The 11,849-nt window shown below is 34.6% G+C and overlaps 1 protein-coding gene across 1 annotated transcript in view; it reads right to left on the reverse strand.

Moving 5' to 3' along the window:
- Window positions 1-11,849, reverse strand: part of CENPP (centromere protein P) — a 139,393-nt gene that overhangs the window by 46,153 nt on the left and 81,391 nt on the right. The gene's annotated exons all lie outside the window — the stretch shown is intronic.

An 11,849-nucleotide genomic window follows, 5' to 3' on the forward strand; every position in this document is an offset into this window, starting at 1 on the left:
CAGTGAAACAGAGACTGAAGGAAACACCTTCTGGAGACAGCACAGAACAGTAGCACAGGCAAAAGACCAAGAAGAAAGAAGTCAAGGGATGGATGTTATGTAACAAATGGATGGTTGCTCACTTAAGAAATACACGGACAATTAAACTTGATAACATTTCCATATGCCAAATGTAAGCAGTTTAAGTCTACTCACTCTTCAAAATCAGCCGCTAAATTGGAAGTGAAAAGGGGTTTATAATAAAATAAATAAATCCCTCTACATTTTAAGAGTGAGTCTCAAATAATTTTATAAACAGGATTATAACCATTTTACAGCTTGTGACAGTAAGACAGAGAAGTGACCTGACCATTCTTGGTCAAGAAAAATATGGGAACAAAGTCAGAATCTTCTGGCCACCAGAAGGGTAAAAATATGCAAAGACAGCTCAACAAACAAGAAAATAGTAGTAATAAAAACCCCTACAGCTACTGTTTATTCTCTAAAATATGTTTGAGTAAATAATCTTTGCAGGCTTGCATTGTAATTTAATATACTTGAATAGGCATTTAAGAATAGAATATAGTTCTGTTAAAGTATTATTTGTCTCAGAAGGCTCTTATAGAAATACTATGAAACACACCCTGTAATAACCTTCTTGTAATATTCTCCTGGAATTGAAATAATTTGTGTGAGCCCCAGTGGCACCAATCTCTCGAAAATCTGTTAAGTCTTATAGAAGTTGACACCACCTGATCAACAAGAAGCTCAGCTGAGTTGCTTGGAGAGACTTCCCATTACTCCTAGTCAGGTGGCATAATGACTGCCAACAGGAGTTCAGTGCGTGCAAACATGCAAATACTTGCTGAGAATGTGGCTGAGGAAGCAAATTGTTAAGCTGATCTTTTATCAAGTAACAATATTGAACCAAAATCAGGTTTGGGTGGATGCACAGAAGTGCTCTCATTTCTCCTGTTCTCCACATGCAGAAGTAGCTGCAGTTCATATTCCTGGAGAGAATCAAGAAAGAACAAGCTGCAGATTGCTAAGACTGCAAAGAGATGTCTCATTAACAAATTAACCATTTTTTTAAAACCATTTAAGAGAGCAAACTGCTTGGAGTAGGGCAAAAATCTGAATAAAATACTGTTAGTAATCCAGCCATAGACAAATGTAAGGTACATATACCTGAATACATAGGTGTAATGTGTATGTTGAAACTATGAAAGGGTAATATAAAGGCGGTAAGAGGCCAAGAACTGCAAAGGTTAGGATTCAACAGCATTAGTAACTCCAAAACCACAATGCTTTTAGGCACAAGAGGAAATTTGGGGCTTTATATTCTGTTATATTTCTAAGTCATTATCTGTACTGTTCACGTGTGCATCATACATACATACAAGTTCTTACTTGGACAAGGGCTGCTAAATCCTTCAGGCAAGTCCCATTATAAGCTCAAACATGATGCTAATGCTTCACCATAACAGAACATATCTTGTGATTACCACCTTTTTAATAGAAAATAAGTTGGCATTGACATTGAGTAGGATCTTTCCACTGGTTAAATCATAAGAAAACTTTGAGAATCTGCCTGAGTTGTTGTTTTGTGCACAGGGACATACACATCTGGTAAGATGAAAACTGCAAAGGTGTCCAACAAATAAGGTTGTTACCATGAAAGCTTGGATAGCTTTCTGAGTTTGAAGCAATAATTAGAGTCAATGTTTCCTCTAAGATAATGTATAAGCACTTCCTTTTGAAAAAAGGCAAGAAATAATAATAATAATAATACAGAAATTAATAGTAATTTCAGTTGAATCTAAGTGAAATTGCTATTATTTCTTCCATGTGTTGAGGCTGTTAGAACCTTTACATTCCCCAAAATGTAGAGCCCATAGTAAGTGCATACTGTTCTCCATTTTCTGTTTCAGTTTAATGAAGAATAAAGAGATCCCCTGCTGTCAAAGCTAGAAATCACTCAGCTTTGCCCCAAAAAGAAGTTTCAGGCATGACTAGTAGCTTCCTAATGGCCCAAGACAACAAAGTGGATTTCACCCAATTAATTCTGTTTTACGTAACACTATAGAGAGTTGCTGACACCATTTCTGAATTTTGATTCTGAAACACGCATCATGCTTTCACATACTGCAAAAATACCTTGGTGTTCAATAAGAAAAAAAAAAGATCAGAGCTGAAAAATATGATTTCATCATTTCTCTACCAACAACTTGGTTGCTATTTTACAAAAAGAAACTTTTAATATTTCTCAAGGGGCAACCTTTTTTAAAAAACTATATCATGGCAACAAAATAAACAGTTGGTCATTTCTGTTTTACAGTAACACAAATGTTAACTAGTTGAAACTCTCATGAAAAATATTTTCTAATTTGAAATACTATGTGAAATACTATGTTCTAACACACGTACTTTTCAGAGAATACAAGATTACAGCCAGCAAAATATTAGAAATATGAGAAGATGCTACCAAAATAATTTTACACAATTATCATGATGACATCGATACAAAGCAATTTTCAACAAGCAAGTCTGTAGATTGTAAATTTACAGAGCTAGACAATATCTGGTGCTCTGGAAGTTGGAGGCTCCTTAAAGTAACCCATGAAAACCTCTACTTGTTTGGAGGTGGTGGCACTTAACAGTGTCACTGCAAGGAATTGCCTCCTTGGATTTACAGCCTGAAACAACATGCAAAGGGTCACTCTTTCTGTTTAAGTGTAGAAAAGCAAAATGAGCATGCAGTATCAACATACATTATAACTTTTATACAACTATTTATTGCTAAAAATATTTATCAAGATTATGGAAGACCAAAATTCAGGCCAAATCAGTGCTTAGAGGAGGGTCAGAATAACACTACGACCATCTTGTGGAATGTCCTAACCACAGAGGTGAAGTTCTTTGGAAAGAACGCATGTGTTTAAATTAGACACCTACTTTTAAAGCTTTTTATCCATGCAGGAGACACATAAAGATTCAGTGGACCAGAAATGGCAGTCAACTGTGCACCCTAACCTCATTTGGAGGAAACCCTGCACAATAGCCTTACTGTCTTCTTGAAAAGAGATAGAAGTATAAATGGCAATCCAAAAAGACTAGTTCATAATAATATGCTTGACTCACTCAAAAGACAAACATTTCTGTTTTCTAATGAACAAAAGAGAGTGCCCTGCTGGTATTCTTTATTTAGTAACATTACCCTTCTATTATAGATAGTCACCATTGAATCCCAAATTCTCTATTTCAAGGGAAAAGGCTTTAATTTTATTTCTTTTGGCATCTGAAAAATACTTTAAATGGGGGGAAAAACAGCAGACATGAAATAAGAGCTCTTGTTTAATGATGTCAACAACTTCTGTACAGTTGCGAGGCCCAAAATATTGTGGAAAAATGTTGGAACTCATTTTCCATCTAAAAGTAGGGAAGACGTCAATTACAAAACTCCTAAGATGTATTAAACAGATCTCCCTTTCAGACAAAGAAGTGATCGTCTCACCAACGTGCTTTTTCTTCCCTAAAATATATACTCCTAATATAAATTAACACAATACTTAAAAGTTTTATACTGATTCAGGCATTAAGCCGCTACACCTAAATGTTATCAAGAGTAATTTCAATGATTTTGCTCCAACTGCTAGGGTCATTCAATGGAAATACATTCTTCTGATGATACCAATGTACAAACTACGAAGTATCATTACATATGTCATGTTCCTTGCTAACTGACACCCTGCCCCCGGTTGGGATAAACCCATAAATATTTAGTGCTGTTTTGTTTTTTTCTTTTTTTTCTTTTTTCTTTTTCTTCTTCTTTTCACTTAAAGAAGTGAATAGAGAATATTGAACATAACATTTCAAAAACTTCTTTCATTACAGATGTTGCAGGATGAAAAAGTTGTAACAGATACCACTTGACTAAATTACCTTTGGGAAAACATTATATAGCATTTTGCATTATCTGAAAGAACTTACATAGTCAAGTACTGCATAAAACACTTTGGATCATACTGTAAAACAATTCAGGGTAAGTTATGATCCGCTTTATGATACTGAAATACTTCAGCTAGTAAAGCAAAACTAAGCCAACAGACATTATGGTGTCAAATTTTTCACACAAAAAATAATCAGTCTTAAGGGAACGGCATAAAAAAAATCAAATTATCTCGGGGTGAATCTCAAAACTAAACAAAACAGCTGTCTTAAAAATTGCAGCTTTCATTTGCTTCAGGGAAACTAAAAGCAAAGGAACGTAATAAACTCCAGAACCCTTTCTCCACGGAACTATATTTGGTTATTGTCAAAGACAAGAGACTGGACTAGATGAGCTCTGATTTAATCCAGTACAGCTGTTCTTATGCTCTTATGTACTTTATGCATAGCCCTGTCTAATTGTTGCTGTGAACACAGATTATAAAATTTCCCAATACACAATCTGGGCACTGCAGTGAAGTTTCTTGCAATACTACAGGACTATAATAAAATACAGGACTGTATTAAAAATTCCCAGCACTGAATTAACTTTCCCAGGATACTGCATGATATAAATGAAGGGGAATCTCATTTGAACAGGGAAGTGGGCTACAGAGCTGGTGACAACTTCACTTCCCATCACTGTCCAGGAGCTGTGTGCTGGTTATATTCAAGTTCACACAGATTATATGAATCACTTTACAACATTCACACGCTAAACCTAGAAGCGAAATTGGACCTATATCCCATACAGGTCTGTCTTTGATATCCATATGTGTCACTACAGAAGGCTATAGCCCTTAAGCTCTGTCCTTGTGACTAGAAAAAAAGTCATTTTTACTTATTTTCACACTGGGAGTTCTATCAGCTATCAGTTTTATCAGCTGGGAGTTTTAGTTTTATGGGTAATGAGGTTTATTTAGGGCATTAATTTCAAAGCTGTATATTCAGAAACTGAATTTTTTTTTCAGTCTGGGGAAATGCTGATGTGCAGCACTACCAAGCAGAGCACCATATTAATCTCAAGAAAAATGAAAAATATTCTTTCCTCCCCAGATTGCAGCTTCCTCTTATAAATTTCAATTTCATTTCTATGGAAGGGTAAAAGTACACAAAACTATGCTGGATATAATAAGGAGCAAGGCTTTGGGTGGAAATGCCTGAACAGTGCTTGTTTTTCTTAAGGTCCAATGACTATTGTACTAGGCTCAAAAATCTGCCTGGTGTCTGGGACATAAACAGGATTAGCTATTCTTGTTTCCCATGAATACTAAAAGACAATGACATTCTTGCCATGTGCTTCAGATCCAGTCCAATGAGTCTGCCACCTATAACAGCTACACTTTCTCTACACTCTCCACAACAAGTGAACAAACACTGAAGAGCTGAGTGAATTCCCCGAAGCAAATTCTTCCAGTCTTCCCGAGCCATTCCATTCATTAAATGGATTTTTTTTTCCCACGGATTTATGAATTAAAGTAAACAAAAGCATTAATGCTTGCTTCTTTTAAAATGTTCATCTTCAAAAACATTTACTACACGATGTCTTCTTTAATAGGCTGTTATGTAAGGAATTTCTTAGTGCCACTGAGTAAATGATTACTGTGGTTTCACAGAATTTTAATTTCAATTTTGTTTAATTCTTCGTACAAGATACAGATATCCACACAGTTACTAACTATAACAATTTTTGTTATTTGTACCTTCTGATTTAGGTTATTTGTATATATGTAGTGTTGATAAGCAGAGTTATCAAGACCAGCTAATGTACCATCTTCTACAAAGTACTCTGAAACAGTTCTGTTAATTCAGAAAAAAAATAATTTTCATTTCAAGAGTGTAGTATTATGAGTATTTACACAGAAAAAAACGTATCCTTTGCATGCAGTATTTGTAAAATAAATCCATCTTTCTCTGTGGGAACTTTTCATATGATAGCCATTCCTAGGGAAAATATATAAAAGCTGACCTATTTTTTTCCACAAGACAGATATTTTTCTCAAAGGAATAATACTGAACACAGCTGTGGAAATACTAGATATTCAACAACACTATCAAACAAGACAAGAATCTTCTAAGTGAATTATGCAATTATATGTTTAAAGGATTAAAATTAGGAAAAAGGATTAAAATTGACTTCATTTTTTTTTCCACAGCGATTTCTCCAAACTCCTGAAAGTTGGCTATTCCATTACATCTTATCCTCCAGTCTCATGCTTTTCGTTCCTTCATATTCAGAGAAGGCCCTTCTGAATATTTCATGGTTCATAACCTTTTTAAAATTAATATTCTTTGTTTAAAAATACATACATACATACATACATATATGGCTTGCTTTCTTCTAATGGAAGATGGTTCTGAACTTCAGTAAAAGTTGATTCACTACCAGGGAGAACTCTTCTTCCATTTTTATCAGGAAAGTTTGGCTCTCATAACAGATAAACTCAGTAAGCAAGACTTTTCCTCTTTCAATTAGACCAATTATAGTCTACATAAATCATTAAAACCTACTACGCTTTCTTGCATATTTCCAGAGCTGTACTGTACATGTTTCATTCCGTATTTCCTTTAATTTTGAGACTGTCACCCACTCGTTTCATTTGTTACCTCTTTCTTTCTTTCTTTTTTTTTTTTTTTTTTTTTTTTTTTGCATTGGAAAACACAAAACAATTATTCTTCGTTTTTTGGTGATGCATGGATTCAAACAGACCTGTGTTACATACATGGTGTCCTTATTTTGAAGGCTATTTGGTAATGCCACAAGTGAAAGAAACATCAATTAACTGTGTTTTAGCTGAGGTAAATTTTTGAGGTAGATCTTCTAAGCAAAGAACAGCCCGTGGTTTAAGTGAGGATACATGCATCTTTTACCTTAGTTGTAAAACATCTTATACAGAAATTGTAATAAAAAGAAAAAAACACTAGTATAGTTGCAGCCTGAATCATATGCAGACAAATTACCAAAGATGTAGTTTGCCTGTTTGAAAACCAACAAACAAACAAATGTTACACATTGGTAAGGAATGTACTTTCCAAAGTCAAAGCTACTTAGCACTGCCGACAGCAAACCGAATGGAAATTACCATTTTGTGTAATACAAGCGTTCAAGAAAAAAATCATAGCCTCTGCTTTACAAATTGTTCTACAAAGAAAAGATCTCATTTTCCATACCACAAGTTAATATGGAATTATGATATATGTTTTTCTTTCAATTTACATAAGCATTTCCACTGAGTGGTAAAAGTAACTTCTATCATTAGTGAATTTCTATCTACAATAAAAAGCAGTGTAAAACCATCCAGGCAACCAAACATCTTAACTAATGCATTCCTGTATTTTCAACCAAATAACTTGAAAAATAGAACATCAAGATATCTGTCCAACAACTCCAACTCTCCAACTTCTCTGCTAGTTTCTATGTGGTATTTTAGCTTAACTGACAAGTTTTTTTACTCTTAGGTTTTCTTTGATTTTCTTGGTAACTCTGCTGTAACACCTACCACACCACAGCTCTCCATGTGTAGTGGCAAGCAAGACTGAGCCAACACAGGTTCCAACAGCCGCAGACTTTGGCAAGGCCTTTGATGTTTTTTTAAGTCAAAGTAGCCACTTTTAGGAAAGGCTAGAGAAGAATTCATCTTTTTGAGTATCACATACCCACACGGGGAATATTGGCAAGAATGTGCCTGTTACTTAATACATGCAAGCTTTATTTTTTTTAAATATGTAAGTGCAACTAGTATGAAAAGCTGCAAAACCTAAAAATATTTTCATAGAAAATATTAGATCTAGTTATTTAATTATCATGTTATCTCATTTTCATAGAAAATATAGATCTAGTTATTAGATCTGTTACAGTACATCATATATTGCAAGGTTTTCTTCATTTACACATTTAGTTTCTGTATTTGTACCTTTTCTTCTTACCTTTACTTGTGGTTTCCCCCACAGGTGAAACAGGAAAAGAGCACATGCTAAAAATCAGCATTATATGAGCAGTTAAAGTAACGTTAATTATTATTATTATTTTTTTTTTTTTTTAAATGCCAACTTGGAAAAAAACCCTACATATTGCCTAGTACCCATGATTTCATGATTCCATAATTACATGATAAAATAGTATTAAAACTATAAGAGCTGTGGTTAACTAAAAATGAAGCACACTCTTTCAGAGGTGTCCCAGCCTCTTTAGTGTTAGACCCAACCTAGAAGGACGGATACTGCTACTGTGCCAATGGCAAACAAACGAGACACTCCTACAGAATTCCCAGGAGCAAAACATGCATCTGAGAACACAGGCTAGATTAAGTAATATGGTAGGGCATGCACTCCTTTAGTGAGCTAATAGCCTTTTTCTATTAGTAATGTTTCTGAAAGCTTTCACTTCAACTATTCCACAATAACAAACTGCTTGTTTCAAAACTTGCAAACCGAGTTTGGAAATCTTCCTAGAAATACTGTTACTTTTTCCAGCTACAAAACAGTATATGCTCAAAGTGCATGCAACCAATTTGCAGACCCATGTTCTTCATTAGACCTAAAAGTGCAAACTGTTGACAGTTACTATGCTATAGATGTCATATTTACTGCTTTCATTTTTAATAGTTTCTATCGTAAACTGAGTGAAAGTCATCTTCTATTGGATCCTTGAATTTCTACAGTAATACACATTACTTTTGCTGATAAGCAATGCTAGAAGAAAGCATGACACCAAATTAAATTATCTTTGCAGTCTGGCATACTCTGAATACTTTTTTTTTTCTTTTTTTTCCCCCTTCTGTAATACAAAAGACTAGACGGACATATTTTTTTTTTCTTACAACTACCACAATTACCAATTAAATGGAAGTTGATGACAGATATTGCTTTAAATGCTGTTTTTAGGTTCTGAACAATATGAATCTGTCAAAAGGTTGCATATAAGAAAACTATCATTTACACTTCTATATTATTCATACTGTTAAAACAACAGGAAAAATGGAAAAAAACAGCATATCCTTTCTTTGCAGGTGACCAGGTTTTATTAAGTTGTTAAATTTTAACAGTAAATACTTGATATTCTATGAGGAAATGTTGTGCTCAGTCAAGTTTGTGTTCAGAAACAAAAAATTCTCCTTATTATCTGAGTGATTCAGTAGTTTGGCACTGATTGCAGAACTTTTCATTTTAACTACTGTTTGATTTTCCATGAAAGAATGTCTGGTGTTTCCAAAGTCTGTAAGAAAGATAAGTATCCGTATTCCATAAAAATGTCATCTAACACCATCCAAACTTGTAAGTAGCACCAACAGCAAGACTAACAATTGACATGTACCGAAACCAAAACTATTTCAAGACCTTCATCCATCAAGCAGGTTATTTTTCAGGCTGAGCAGACTGCTGATCCAGTTAAATGCACAAACTTTGTACAGGATCAAGGAGATCAGCATCAAGATAGGGAGAAGCTGGCCAGGGATTTCTTAAGCTGGGGATTTCTTAAACTAGCATTCCCACCCACACCAAGAAATTTGTATTCATCTATAGCCTAAGGTAGAACAAAGCTAACTTACTCTCCTAAGGCAAGGCAAACCAACTGCAAAGATGAAAAATAAAACCTGTCTCTTCAGGTTACTACTCTGCCTCTCCGGTCAGTCATGTCTGCCACAGTACTGCATGCATAAAACACTACAAATATAGGAAGAAATCTTATTATCAGTGAATGTCAGCAGCATCTGATAAGTCTAACAATCATGTGGGAGCATGTACGTGCACACCGGACTTTATAGCTCCTCTAACACCGCAAGCTATGACTTGACTTTCAGGATTGACATGTTGCTAATAAAGGCCAGACTGTAAAATGAAACAGAGCGCTTTGTTGCAGTTTCTAAATCAGCTGCCAAAAATATGTGAAAAAGTACACGCCAATTAACAAGTGACAGTTAATTCATACAAGCTAATAAATAAATATGATTATTTAATATATTTACATATAAATACTGAGGAGTCAGGATGAAGCACAGAAGCAGCAGAGGACAGTTTTTCTGAACTCAGCTAGTTTGAATGGTGTAGTTCAACTGCAGCCAAAACACAGCTAAACCCAAACTGTGGGACTGTGCTCCACATGGGCTGCTTGTGAGCATGAAAGGAATATGTCATCTTATTAAAATGTGATGGGCAGTCTCCAAGACAGATTTTTGCAGTTGATGTTAGATTCATCACTTTATGTAAACCACATTTATAAACAGTGCTAGTCAATGAAAAAGTATTTGTTTTGCCTTACAATAACAAATATATACAAGATCCGCTTAAAAAAAGACTGCTATGTAAGCATAACCCACATATGGCAGCATATGCTTGACTACTCAAACATATCAAGTACTAGAAACATAGTTACTTTTGATGAAGAAAATGAAGATAGCATTTTATTTCAATGCTGTGACAAAGTTAAATATAAAACACCATCCAAACTTTTTTCATTTGCATATTTCACCATGGTGAAAGGCAGTATTCGGAACCATGGTTTCTTGGATATATTTCTGTCCTTTGACTCAGAAATTATTCTCCACTATTTGTATATGTAAGTCAGGCATTTCAAGGCAAGATAGAACTAATATTCTACCAATTCTTTCACTGCTGGAAATAAAAACCACTGAAAGGATCCAAAGATTAACCCCCAATAAACTTTTACTTACTTAAACATACAATGTACAGGAGAGTATGTATACATACAGTTGCTTGCCTCTCTCAAAATAAAAGACTCTCTCAAAATAAAGCCACAACACCACGGATTAAATGACTATGACAGACATATTTTTCTGTCAGGCTATTTAAAAACCAAATCTCACTGTTCATGCAACAGCAGGAGCAATAACAGCATCTCCAACAGTATCATCTCCAATCAATTGCTATGTAACAAATCCAAGACAGCATTATTCCCTCAAAAAGCTGCAGCTACATCCTTTGACTAGCCACTATACATTCCACAGAAGTACACTGTAGTCTTACCCAAAAAAAGTGAGAGGAGAATTGAACCAAGTACCTAGCATCAAGTCACTCATTTGCACACTCCAGCTTTCATTCAGAACTCTACAATTCTCCTGCTGTGTTGGCTCATGTAGTGCCATCGGGTCCAAAAATTAAAGTATATTGGAAACAGGGATCCTGGAGAGGAATTCTGCAAGAGTAGTTAGTTTTTGTAAATTGGAAATATGCTGCAAATGTTTAAAAGAACTGGCTCATAAATTAGATTGAAAACCACTGGCCTATTTTAATTTTTAGTACTGCTATTAACAGCCAGCGTCTAAAGGTCAGAATTTGGTAGTCAAGTGACCTAAAAAGGTGACTTTGGGGTATTTTGTTTTAGCATGCAATCATATTCATAATGAAAATATGAAACCTGTATTTTGAAGTACTAAACAGGTTTATTACAAGAACAGTATGTCAATGGAAGCAATAATTGTTTCTATCATATTGATATGATAAATGGTACAAAATGAATGAATAATTCATTATAATATAGCATGGTGACATTTCTTCTAGATGCTACTACTGTTTGTGTCAGCTTCATAAGTATGGCTATGACTGACTTTATAGACAACAGAATGTGTTTCTATCATGAAAATCAACCAAAAAGAGAAAAGTTTTAAAAATATCTAGCCAAAACTGGGATGTTGCTAAACACCAGGAACATGGAGCATTGTTGCAAACAAGGATCAAGCAAAACCGTTGATTCAACACCTTCATATTGAAATAAGTGAAAAAGAAGAAACCAATACATTCATATCAGAACCCTCAGACTCTCCTCTCTTCTATTAAAGAGCCAAGAAAATGTTGGAGTTTTTTTTAGATAGCAATTTAATACAAATTTGCTCAAGTAAATGCATCCAAACCAACCTATTCAAAAC

The sequence above is a fragment of the Aythya ferina genome, assembly GCF_964211825.1.
Source record: "Aythya ferina genome assembly, chromosome: 10".
NCBI classification, from domain to species: Eukaryota; Metazoa; Chordata; class Aves; order Anseriformes; family Anatidae; genus Aythya; species Aythya ferina.